The following is a 14595-nucleotide window of genomic DNA, read 5'->3' as shown; positions in this document are numbered from 1 at the left end:
AAAAATAAAAATTATTTAAATTAATTCAATTCAACTTGTCACTTGTAGAGGTCGTTGTTTTTATTTTATGCAGACTTTTCTATAAAATCTAATATGCTGTTTATTTTTGCTTTTATTTTGTAAAATGGCTTGTTAAGGTGCCAGTTAACGTACCATATTATTAAATAATATACACCAACACTAAATAAAACAATAATAAATGCAAAATAAAGAAAAAGCAAAGAAATATTTTTGTTTTTTAAATTTTTGATGTTTCTTGCTTGTTTAATGTCAACTTTTGCTTTTATTTTACTTTAGTTATTATACAATATAAGTACCTACTCCTTTGAAAACAAATAATTTTCGAGAAGTGGTTGAAATTACATACTAGTTCTTAGTTGTGTACTTATATACAAATACAACTATACAATAGTAGTTTCTGTAATACACTCAGAAAAATTATCATATTCATCTGTTTTTGAAGATTCTCTTTCAGTTACTATTTCATTATTAGTTCTTATTTAATTTTTAAGGAAAGGTGGATCAATGCCCGTATTTCACTCCTTTTCAGCCTTCAGCCATAATGTCTATTATTCAGCCAAAACAATTTTCATTTACATAGTTTATTAAATTTTAAAAAAATTTGTGAAAGTTAAACATATTGCTCCTCAAGTCATTTTTTAGTCTTCTAGAATATTCTCACAAAATCTAATACATTCAGTCTGTAGCTCTTTACATAGTACAAAAAATTACTCGTTACTCGTTAGTTAGTTAGTTCTTTTCTTAATTTTTCTTAATTTACTATTAAAATTGACATTGAATTTCAAAAACGGCAACCCTATATTCTAAAATTTCTTCATAGTTTTGTTGAGTGTAAATTCATATTTAAGTAATAAAATTGCTTATACGAGTATCTTATCTTTTAAGAAAGAAAAGAGACAAAAAAAGAAAGTATGTACAACAAACATAGTATAAGCCTGTTTGTAAGTAAGTATGCTATTAAGATTAAAAACTAAATAAGAAAAAAATATGCAAGTGATTCAAAAAAAGTATTAATAATAAGATAAATAAATAAATAAATTAAATAAATAAACAAAAACTGAAATGAGGACTGAATTTGAGGTAAAAGTCTAACACATATGATATAGAAATTTGTGTGATTATGCACATATTATAGATGTACGTGCTGCTAAGAAATATTATGAAAAACAATAATAAATTGAATAATAAGAAAAATAATATCAAGTATCTAAATATCTGGTTAAATTAGGGGTGAACCTGTGCCATTATGTAAATAGATTTTGAATAAAAATGAAAATAAATGAGATATTAAAATAGCATATGTGCGTGTACCTGTATATATTATTACATACATATATTTACTGTATATATTATATTTATACATACATATACATATAAGTAAACTATTAAATTGAATACTTATACGTGCATTTTCTACTCTAATATATACATATTTTACCCTCTTACGTCTGTATGGCACATACATTGTATGTGTTTATTATTATTTTTATAAAATATGAGAATAGAAGTGAGAATCTTATATAATAATAATTATAATAATGATTTCAAAATGTTGTTAAATTTAATATTTTTGATATAAAGAATGTAAACAGAAACAAAAAAATTAAGTAGGTATGTACCTACTGCACCCCAGTACAATATACTATTACAATTCGGTTTAATAAAATTAATTTACATTAGTAATTATTAATTACTTAAAAAAAAGACTTTGTGCATATATTTACAATCTTAGAAACGTCATTTTGAAATTTTGAATTGTCAATGACAATTTTGGGTTGTCAATGTCAAATTTTGAATTGTCAATGCCAAATATTGCGTTATATCATTAATTATGAGCTTTAACTAATTCAATTCAGTTTGATATTTTATAGTTCAGTTGGAGTAGAGTACGGTTTAATTGCATTTATGTGTGCAGATAATAAAAACGTACTCGGTACTCGTATTCTCGTATATTTCTCGTTTAAGAAAGATATAAATATATTTTTAATATATTCGTGTACATTATACAAATATTCACATAAAATATTTAAACTCATTCATATTTTACAAATAAATAAAATCAACAATTAAGTCTCATATTATAATCTTCATCACATCACTATCATCTATTTTATTATGCCACCAAAGATGCTGAAGAATGAACGAACACAATTCGTATCCATTCTTGTATTCACATTTTATAGCTACATACATACACATATCTTATATGTACATATTTTCCAATATATTATTATTGCAAGTGTAAAAACAATAAATAAAAAAAATATTACAACAACAATATAATAAACAAAAACATATTCGAAAAATTCATAATAAAAAAAAAAACAAAAAAGGTGTCAGAAAAGTGTTTTCGTTTATGTTTAACAGGTACTCCAAAAGTAAACAGATATCAATAATAAAGAAAACAATAAAAAATAATAACAAAAACAAAATTAAAGTAAAGAAAAAACTCTGATACTTAAAGAACAAGAACACAAAAAAAAACATGTTAAGATGAAAATGTTAACCAAACATAACAGATTACATGCGTTCTTTTGTTTTTCTCTCTGTTCTTCTTGTTCGTTATTTTCTACTTGTAATATTTACAATATAAATTTATATGTGTACATAACTGTGTATACTTTGTACCTGTGTAAATGTGTTATTTACATAATTGTTGTTGATGTTTCCCTTATTTTTTTTCTTTGTTTTAGGTATTCAGCGGTTAAAGTGTTAAATTAGCTTCAAGCAAAATATTATTTTTAAGGAGGTTGTGTGTGGTGGAGGCGTTCATTGCTTTCGCTTTGTAATAAAGTTTTTAAAGTTTACTCAAAATTTATAAATTAATGAAAATTTAGTTTTTTTCCCTCAAAACTCCTAAGAATCATTTACAGTTATAACAAAAATTTTATTGCTTAAATATTGTGTGACATTTTAACTATAGCACGGGTAAAATAGTTTTACAAAATTACGGCACAGTGTCATTTGTCACTATCAGTAAATTGTCTTTTAAGCTATTATATGTTGCATCCTAGTTCTGCAAAGCAATACTTCAAAATTTGGCAGTTTGAAAGTTTTGTATAGTAAAAAAGCTGCAAGCGCAACTCAAATTTGCTGTAAAGTTCTGTTTTGACAACGTTATTCAGTGCTCACTATTTAGTTTTATTGAATCTTTGCAGCTGTCAAATTTTGAAGTGCATCTTTTCATTCTGATTATGTTTACAATTTTAAACTTCAAATGCTCTTTGATTTTTGAGATGCATGTTAGTAGTACCCCCCTATTGCGTTTATAAAATGTTCTAATTTTTAAAACTGAATTTGTCGCGACTGCTTGTATTTTCTTGGTTTTTTAATATGCCTTAAATTATTTCCAAAATTATGATGAGTTTATTTTTTTATGTCACTTCTCTGTAAATATTTCCAATGTGTGTTACACAAAAAAAAATTAAAAAAAATTATGCTTAGAATTTGTTTACACATTCTTTTTTTCACTCTTTCAACAATACGAGTATAATTGTTTATATATGCTCATACATAAATGCAATACTCGTAAAGTACTTACAACATTATAATGTACCACGTTTAACACAAAACACAAAACCAAACAAAACAAACATAATTTCAATTTTATTTGTAGCTGTTAAAATATTTCGAATTTCTTAAAACCAGACAGAGTTACAATACAAGAAGACAACACTAACTGAAAACAGAAATAAATATGTAAACAAAATTGTTAGTTTAAGCACATTATGTTTGTTTATAAATATGTGTAGGTACTCATAATAAAATATCTGGTGAGGAAAATATTTCCATCTTAATTTCCACCTTCAAGTCATAAATAATTTTTAATGTTAAATATGAAAAAAAAATTGATGTTTGCATTCTTTTTAAGAATTTTTCCGTTTTTTATTATTTTTTTTCCTATTTAATGTATTAATTGAGAAAGCATGAAATATAAGTCTTGTATTTGGCATAAATTTTCTATTGATTGATAACCATATGAATTTTTGTTGCTTTACATGCATTCTGCATATTGGTTTGAAGGTATAACTTTTTTGCAAATGGGTTAGTCTAATTTAAATAACATAATTTTGAGGAAGTATTGTAGCCTTAGACAACCAGATTTTTTTTTAAACTAAATTTAAAATTTGGGTTTTAACATTCACATTATTTGACAAAAAAATGTTAAAAATCACATTTTTTTCCGTATTTCTCTGAATAATTTACAAACTTTTCAATATTTTTCTCAGAACTGTACATGTTTTATGACAGTTACGATGACATTAGATTTGCTGTAGTACTATATCGCTATTAGAAGTGGTCACATATGGACAGAATAATGCAGTAGCTCAGCATTGCTGCAATTCCCACACTATGTTTTATTAAAATTTGTATTACAGTCATTTGAATTTCAAAACTATTAGAATTTCGAAAACATCAAACTATTTTACAATAATATGACTTTAATAATAAACATAATTATTATTAATCATATTATTTATGAATATTTTATAACAGCTTTCAAAAATTACACAAAATGATTCAAAATTATTAATTTTAATTTTAAATTTTCATTACAATAAAATTAATACTCGAATTTCCATTTTGTTAAAATAGATTCTTCTCAAAATTTCCTATTGTGTTGCGAAACATTTTTTAACAGTATATTTTCTTATAATGTTGTGGAAACATGAAGAAATGTATATAAAATGTAGCAACATTTTCAGTCAGCAACATATTTTATTCTCTTCATTTTCAGTTTTTTTTTTATTCTTTTCTCGTTTATGTTTCAAAGCAACAAAAACTTTTGAGTATTTTAAAATAAAATTGTGTTGTTGCTATTGGTGTTATATGAAATAGACAACATTTATTGCTACATTTAGAACTTCATCATAGTTTGTAGTATGAGACTTTGTATGATTTTGTTTACATATTATTACTACATAATATGTTACTCTTGCAAAATAATGTTGTGATTTCTGAAATGTGAAAGTGATAAGAATTTGCGCTTGTATAAATCTTGTACATTGAATTTTGTATTTGTATACAACTACAGCGACAATATTCAACGGAGAAATTTCGATTTATTTTATGAATGGTAAACAAACTGTGGTTTCATAATATTTTACTCAAATTTTTATTGCGATAATTTCAATGTAGTAAGAAGTATATTGACAATATAACAATGACGTAAAAATAATTTTACTTAGAAACATTTTTTTGTTTGTTTGTATTTACTTTTATGGGGGAAAAAATGAGAATGAGATATTTTATTTTGTATATGATAAAATGTTCTAAACATTTTGTAGATACTTTGGCAAAATATTTAATATGGCCTTCTTAGCTCAGTGGTAGAGCACTGGTCTCGTAAACCAGGGGTCGTGAGTTCAAACCTCACAGGAGGCAAAATTAGCTTGAATGATTTTTTTTAATAGAAGAAATAAATAAATGGAAATTTTACCAATGGAAATTATTTAGAAGTTTCTATTAAAAAAAAAAAAAAAAGAGTTAAGGAGAAATTTTGTTGACCGGCTGTGCCGTTGTGTATGTATATGTATGTATATCGTAATAGATATGTGCGTTATGATTGATTGATGTTAATTAATTATCTCAAGGAGGGTGAATAGAAGTTTGGTTAGTCGAGAGGAGAAGTTTTTTTGATGCTAAAATTAATTTTTTTTTATTGATTATTATTTGAGTGTGGGTAATGAAAATGTTTTAAGTAAAAAAATGGAGTATTTTTTTTTTTGCGATATTTGAATAAATTAATCGAAAATTAATTAAAGTTATTTATTATATCAGTATTATACATAAATACATAAACATAAGTGTATATACGTATTTAATATTATTATTAAATAAAATTAATTATTTACTCTTTGATTGAAGGGAGCTAAATAATAGACGGTAACTATGCCGTCCTTATTATTTAAAGCCTAACATAATTCTTGAAGTACAATGAAACTATATTAATTTCATTTTTTCTAATAAGAATTTTCACATACATTTTTATTAACATTTAATATAATTATTTACATACTTTTAGTATAATTATACTGTTATACAGGATTTTATAAGTGTAAAACAAAGAACCCATGTTTGACTCACAATTAAAATATTTATCAGAGAATTACATTTAAAAATTAAAGCGATTTATGAATTAAAATTATTAAAAATATTATTTTAAAAATAACCTCTAATTTATTATAACATTATTTTATAAATTGTTGAAAAATTTAAACCGGAAGTAATTAAATGGAAACTACATTCAAATTTTGTGCGTAATTCTAATTTAAATTTTTCTATTACAGAATAGTTTTGTTTTTGCTACAAAAATTTTATTCTTGTGCACTATAATGAAGCAATTATATTGAATAAATATACTTGTATGTGGCTCATATACACATACGCACATCTGATTTGTATAACAAATCTAGTTATACATATACTTAATGTGTTATGTACTTAGACTCTAATTTCTCCAAATGCAATTCAATTTATCGTTACAAAAATCAGTAATTTACTTACTAATTTCTGTTTTTTAATTATCCTTTCTTTTACAATTAAGTTGCTCTTTTTGAATAAAGCTCGTGGTTGGATAAAAAGAGTGTGTTATGGAATTTTAATGTTATATTATGTACGCATATTATATAACAATAAAATTATACTTATTTAACTCTTCTGTATAAAAAATTTTGTGTGTGTATAATGCATGAAATATAAAATATAAAAAGATATAAATGCACTCATGTGAAAGACCTAAAAAATACCGGAATGCACTTTGATGTTTTTTTTTTTTGTTCTTTGTTATGTGCAGCAGATATTTGCAATACATTCCTATATAATATAGGGTACTTGTTCTTCTATAGTCAGTTAATTTAGATTTTTGTGGTTTTAGGTACTGGAATCGAAAGAGAACAAATATAAATTTTGAGAATATGAAGTTTAAAGAGAACTGAGAGTAGATTACATGTATTTGAATTGAGCAAACGGTCTCTATTAATGCCCTGTTATATTGAAACAAGCTTAATTATTCTGTCATTTCAGATAAATTTTGGAGAAAATTGTTCCACCTAATTTCTCTACAAAATATACAAATTATTAAATTATTGGAATCTTATTAAAGTACAAGATAAGAGCGGCAACACTTTAAAAACTTCAAAATTTATCAAAATTAAAGTTTATTGAAAAAAAGTCTACATATTTGATTGTAAACCTACCACAATTTTGATTCAAAAATTCTCTACAACAATTTTTTTTTTCAGATTTAATTTTATTTCTTAACAATTTGTTGCTTTAGGCCACTTTGAATGATGCCTACAAGAGAGTTTCCAATTTCATTTCTATCGTGTTTTTATTTTTAATATGTGTACAACTTCCTTAATTTCTTTTTTTATTTGTTTTGCGTGTAAAATTGCATTTTGTTTACGATTAAACCGCATAATATGCAAAGTATTCATTAACAAACCTACAAACAAGTAAAAAAAAGTACAAGTTGGCTGCCATATATGCATTATGAAAAAGTCAAAAAAAAAAAAACAATAATTTTACGGTACATATGAAAATGGTTATAAGGCGAAAATAAAAAAAAAAATGGAAATTTTTTCATAACGTACAAAAAAAACCTTATGAAGTTTTTTAATGCAATTGCACAATAATTTCTCAACTGTTATATTTTTATTGTGTTTTGTTGAATTTTTTTTCCTTTTTTTCTTGTTTACTGCTCTCTTTTGTCCCTTTATCCGGTTAAATTCTAATAAACAAAGATTTCTGACTGTTTGCCTTTTGTTTTTATTTTGATTTTATGCATGCAAAATACACACATATTTTAAATTTAAATATAGAAAGGAGGGGGGGATAGAGAGCGAGAGCAGGGTAAGTGAGTGTTGTTAATATTTATGAATTTTTATATGAAAGTTAGCCTCATTCATCTCGGCCGTTTTATATATTTTTTTTTATTTTTGCATACTTGTTGGCATTATTGATCGAAATTTTCGTACATATTTTAATTTTTATGTTTTTTTTTTGTTAGAGTAAGGGGTAAAATATAAAGAACAAATGTAAAATCAAACCAAAAATAAATATTTTCCCTACATTTCAAGTTTGTTACAATAGTTACAAACTATATTTAAAATTAACTAGAAAAATAACGGTATATTATGATGGTTGCATATCCGATTTAAATTTTTTTTTATTTGCATTTTTCTTCAACAATAAATGCAACTTCATATTAATTGACATACACACATGTTATAACTGTTAATAAACTTTTCGAAAAACGAAAAAAACTATATAAAAATTTTTATAACTCACAGTTATAAAATGTGTTCTTTTTATGATTTGTTGCTCGTTAAAATGCACACAACTATCGTAGTAAAAGAAAAACAAAAATATTGCATAAAGTTAGGCGTTTTTTTTTTTTTTTCCATAGAGTGATTCTTAGGTACGATGTTTTGAGTTTAGTTTGATGGAGAAAGTTTGTACTGTGCTTGTGCTGCATAGGCTATTGAATAATTTTTTTTTTTGTTTTCTCTCTTGTTGAGGGAAAAATATTGCATTTAATATGCAATGCAAAAATTTATAAAAAATATGCCCTTACCTTGCGATTGTCTATGAGCCCAATGTATGTATGCATATATTTTTTTTATAATGAAAAATGTTTTGTTAACATGGGTGTTATAAAGGATAATATTTTTATGGTGTATGTGCACAAGGATATGTTTTTGATAAAGATCTTATGTGCATTACAAGTTTTTAAATTTTAATTTTTATTTTAGTTTTTCAAATCAAATTTTTTAAATCTAAAAATTTATATTGTTTGAATGGTTTTTTTTATCTTCCCTTTATTTATGGTTTAACATTGTTTTAACATTGTTGGTTTTGATAATTAAACGATAACAAAGAGAGGGAGAGAGAGAGGAAGAGAGCAGTAAAATTGTTGTAATATGTGAGATCATAAAATAAAATGTTTGATTAGTTTTAAAAGAGAAAAAATTCTTTGTTTAAAATGTGACTTTATTGTTCTAATATTCCATCTAATATTTTTTAAAGTGTTATGAATTGTAAAATTCGAAAAGTGGAAATATAAAATTATAAATTTCTTTTAAGTTGTGAGGATGAAATCAAGAAAATATTTAGGTTTTTTATGGCTCAGAATCAAATTATTTATTCTACTTTGACTAACACGGCAGTTGAAAGCGTAGAGCAATCTCTTTTGGAATGTTGAAAAATTACGGTGCTTCTTTAGATTTCTATTCTAAGAAATTTTGGCCTTTTTTCATTGACTATACGCTTTTACGATAATGTTGCAAAATTTCACAACATTTATCGTATTGAAATCAGAAATTACAATTTTTAACTATACTTATATTATCGTAATTATTGCGATTAATTCTGTATGAAAATCAATAATTTCAATAGCAATAAAATTTGTGTATAACTCTAATACGTACACATAAACATATACACCAACACATTTATTATTTTATCATACAGTACGCCATACAATTACAGTATTAACAAATTTATATCTGTATGGTTACAAGGAAGACCTGTCTAATTTAAATTTGCTAAATCTACTGATATTTTTTTCAGATTCTATAATTTATTTCATATTCCTTGAATAAAAAAGCTACAATTTTCTTTAATCTAAATTTTTAGACTTGGAAAACATCTGAACGACCTATCAAGCTTCTCTTTAAAACCATTGAAATTTCAAATTGGTATAAGCATGCGGAATAACAATAATTTATTATATTTGCAAACGTTCTCCAAAATTTAATTAATTTTATAAATTTTATGTATACACATGTTCAAAATAATCTTAAATTTTTGTTTATATAAATTGATCGTCATTGTATGGCAAACATTTTAAGTAAATAACTAAACATTTTATACGTGAGTATGAATGTTCGAAATCAATTTGTTCTTCTCCGATAATATCAAAAATTTCATTATTAATTTTTAAAGTTTTCATTGCTGAATTTTGTTAATTAAATCAAATAAATCGAATTGTTATCAATTGAAGGTGAGCAGCAGCAAAATATATTGAGCAATATGGAACTTAAAGCAAATTAGTTAGTTCCTTAAATGTTTGACATTCAAAACAAATTTTGACATATATTTGACATAAGTTTTTTAAAATTTAATTTCATAAAATTTTTTACATTTTTAAGTTTTATTTTGCTTTTATATATAGAAACTATTACAAATATTTTGCATATAATGAGATCAATAAATAAATAAAGCAATGCAAAATAATTTCATATACGCACAAAATCACGCAGTATAAAAAATAATTATTGTAAAATTAATAGCGTAAGTAATAAATAAAAAGTAAACATGTTGCATTTAACATGCTTTCATATTTTATTACTCTATATCGTATACGATATATGTAATATAACAGCATATAAAATATCCTTTTTTATGATTTATGAAAACCCATAATTAATAGCATAAAATTTTATAACAAAAATAACCATATTATTAATTAACCCTTTACTCCTTCTACATTATATGGGAAACCTCAAACTTGTCTTTTTTTTTAAATTTTCAATAAAACCTCCCTTTAATATTTTTTGTTTAAAATGGAATTTCATACATTTACGGTATATGGGGTTGGTATGTACTACCATAACTCGGTATTTTTTATTTTAATTATAAACAAAAATAAAAATTATAACAATATAACAAAATAAATAAATAAAATTCTCATTTACCTATTTATCATATTAAGTGCGGCAAAACTTATATATATTTTAATTGCTTTAAGGCATTATAAATAATATAAAGGATATTTTATATTTTACATTTCATACTAGTATATGGTTGCATAATGAATAAAGTACACAAAAAATGAAAAAAAAAAAATGTGTTTTTTTTTTTTATTAAATAATTTGACAAGTCAAATTTTTACTGTGTGTCTAAGAGCTTGTGTGAATTCGTTTGAGTGACTACAACAAATATAATATTCAGTTGTTAGGAAATTTTATAGCTGATTAGTTATTCTTTTCATGATCGAAATTTTGTTGCAACTATTCTAGATAAATAACTTTAATAAATGTAAATGAAAAAAACAGAAATCATAATGACAAGTATTTGACAGATGACAGAATAATAACTTACAAATTTTCAGAACTAAAATTAACACTAACAGTATATTGCTTTACATCCAAACAAAAGAGATTTTTGTCATCGAATGAGAAAAAATGTCAAATTTGAAGTTTAAACTCTCATTTTATATGGATCTCTTATTCCAATTCAATTAATTTTGACATTTCAATCGTTTGAAGATTTTCTCTCATTAAAAACATTTTTGAAGTATTTAATTCTCTATTATGTAAAAAATTTAATTATAGAGTAAATTATAATAAAAATGAGTAAAATTTGTCATTTCTTTACTCATGTATCACTGAAATTAGTATGAACAATTCGAAATACACAAATATATTCACTTTCATTTAGTGAGTAAAACGGTGACCAAGGTACTTTAAAAGTTAAACTTTTTTGAACACCCCTCTTAAAATATTAATTGTGTAGAGTTTCAGGCAGAATTATGGACATAAGCAATGTTGATGAGAGAGAATACAATTAATTTTTCCCTATTTTTTATTCTGCATATCGCTTGGATACTTTTTTTTAAATAGAGACATGGAAGACTATTATTCTAAAATATTATTTTTATATCTCTTTAAATAATAAATTCTAAAAGTCCTACTACAATATTTTATGCTTTGTTTTTTATTTTCTGATTTTAAAATAAAACGATTCCATTTTTTATATTTATTAAAAAAATATGAAAAAGTGCAATGTGTAAAGATCAATTTAAAAAGATAAAAACAAAAACTCAGACCGAAAACTAAAATTTTGGAAAATTAGGAAATTTGTTGGACTCTCCCGTTTGCACTCATACGAGTTATACTTGTTACTCACAGCACAGTTACTATCATGTGAGTAACAAACAACAATTACTTTCATTCACTTAAAATTTTTTTTTTACTATACCATTATTTTTGAAATTCAAATCCTTTTTTTGAAATTTATTTATTTAATTATAATTTTTTTTTCCATATAAAAGGATTTTCTATATAAATATTTTTGTACACTTATGTACGGTGTATGAAAATATTGAGAAAAGATGAAATTATTTCATATTTTAAATGCAAATGCAAGCTCTTCACATTATAATTGTATTTTGTGTGCCTATTTGGTGTAGAGAGACGCTCACACATTGTGTCGGTGTTTTTATACACCCCCATTTTAGTGATAAATATTTGAACAAAACGGGTAATGTGTTATTGTGTATAAAAATAATGCTGAATGAGATTTAATTAAGGTGATAAATAAATGCAGCACGAAATGAATTTTATTATATAAAATCATTTTATATATAATATATAAGATTTAAAATCATATTTTTGGAAAATTATGAAAGGGGTGAGAAAATATACAAAAAATTTATTAAAAATAAAAATGAATCAAATGGAATTTCAGAATTCTGATATTTTTATGCCTCAGTTACAATTTAGTAGACTTAAAATATTGCTTGTGTATAGGAATTCTTCTATAGAAATTTATAAATAAAATATAGAAGAAATATTTTTTTCATTACTTATCTCTGACAACAATTCAATATGACCTAAGTTGACTTAGAACTAATTTAGAATATTATAATATTTACATACTGTATGCTTAAATTTACTAGTCCAGCAAAACTTTTGGACCATATTAATGTAGTCATATTAAATGAGTTCACTTGTATGAATTTGTATATCAAAAAATGCAATCCCCACACTTGATTAAAACTATTAATTGTGACTTGCCTAATTGAATTTTTGCCTTGTTCTATAACAAACAAGCTTTTGCTGTTGTTCCATTTCAAATGAAATTTAAATAATTTTATTGAGATGGCGAATTGTGTTGTATACATGATAGTTCTACTTCGATGTATTGTAAAATTTTAAATTTATTGTTATTTCAAAAGCAATTATAGAGAAAACTCCTTTGAATCATTTTAAATGTCAGAAATGAGTTAGAAACACATAAAATCAAATATTTTGAAAGTTTGTGAACAAAAATAAATTCTATTGACTAAGACCTAAGAGTTATACCTAGTCAAGCTTTAAATTACTATAATCGTTGTAGGTTGTAATTGCAATTATAAAGAGGGTTGTTATTATACCGGGAAGCCTAAATAAGGAAAGCAGAATCATACGAGTATAAATTAAAAATATAAAAATAAAATCATGATTTTGAATTTTGAATGGGGAACGAACATCCGTGCTCATATTTTTTAAGAGATTTTATTCTTCATTATTTCTATACACGTCTGATGATGTCATTAAAAATTCTTCCTATGTTCTTAAAATTTTATATAATAACAAATTACTACCGCAAAATAGAAAACAAAATTTTATGGTTTTTTCTATTCTTAAAAATTTTTTATAAGAAATTTTGTTCAATATCATCAACAATGATAAAAAGTTCTCTAAATCAATCAATAAAAATTTTTGTGTAAATAAAAATAATAAATGAAACACCTGTTGATTGCATATATTTAAAAGATGTTTTAGACAAGATGATATACATCGGCTCGTTGGTCTAGGGGTATGATTCTCGCTTCGGGTGCGAGAGGTCCCGGGTTCAATTCCCGGACGAGCCCAAGTGTTGTAATATTTTTTTTTTGTTTTTTAATAAATTTGTATTTTTTTTTGTTGTTATTCTATTAATTTTATTTCAATATACATAAAATTTAGTTTTTTGGTCCCTAGGACGGCGAACATTTTAAAATTAAACACGCACACATTAATAAAATTTGCTTGTGTTTAAGATGATTAAAAATTACATATATAACAAAAATGTTTCTAGAGTATTTCCTCGCATCATTTCATGGAATATTGAAAGAAATTATTGTTGTGTTTTTATAAAATGTTGTTATTGTAATTAATGTTGCTTATAAATTGTAAGCTTTCTCTGTTTGCAACAAAGTAGAAATTTGTTTTTAGTGCCTACGCATTTTTTCTGTCTTCATATTTTAATTTTCCTCCAATAGGAGTATTGCAATATTTTTATAGGTGTATCTACAATATTCTTATAATTTTTTTTATGTTAAAATTAGTAAATTGTATACATTACATTATAAAAATATATATTTGATGGTATAAATGTTTGTATATATGTATACATGTATAAAATAGTATTATGATAGAAAAGAAGCTTTCATCTTACCAGGTTTACTGAGAGATACATACATGAAAGCCTCCACATTTTCATGTATACTTTGTAAAGCACAAATTTGTTATAAATTTCCACCTCTAAACGATTTTTAAGAATCAATTTTATATAACAGTGAAGTTGTACTATCGAACAATTTAATTATTGTTGTCCTTATAAGAATTTTTGTTAAAAATATTTCTTTGTATTTCCAGCACATATTCCATTCATTTCCTTTGTTTGAGAGCAACAAATTCTATAAAATAAATAACAATATTATTAGGAAACCAATTTTTAATTATTATTATTTTATTAATATTCAAATTTCAGAAATTATTATTAGTTTTGTATAAAATGAAAATCACAAATTAATCAAAAAAA

At 24.0% G+C, this 14595-nt stretch overlaps 1 protein-coding gene and 2 non-coding genes across 6 annotated transcripts in view; all 3 read left to right on the top strand.

The window, feature by feature from the left end:
• The window catches only part of LOC129605340 (LIM domain only protein 3), a 150430-nt gene that overhangs the window by 122920 nt on the left and 12915 nt on the right, over positions 1 to 14595 (top strand). The window lies entirely within an intron of this gene.
• Positions 5335 to 5406, top strand: Trnat-cgu (transfer RNA threonine (anticodon CGU)). The gene has a single exon. It is a non-coding gene; the product is annotated as a tRNA-Thr (tRNA).
• Trnap-cgg (transfer RNA proline (anticodon CGG)) lies at positions 13592 to 13663 on the top strand. The gene has a single exon. It is a non-coding gene; the product is annotated as a tRNA-Pro (tRNA).

Source organism: Condylostylus longicornis, unplaced genomic scaffold, assembly GCF_029603195.1.
Source record: "Condylostylus longicornis isolate FDR11 unplaced genomic scaffold, ASM2960319v2 ptg000013l, whole genome shotgun sequence".
NCBI lineage: Eukaryota > Metazoa > Arthropoda > Insecta > Diptera > Dolichopodidae > Condylostylus > Condylostylus longicornis.
The sequence above is the reverse complement of the archived record's forward strand: the minus strand, read 5'-3'. Positions and strand labels throughout refer to the sequence as shown.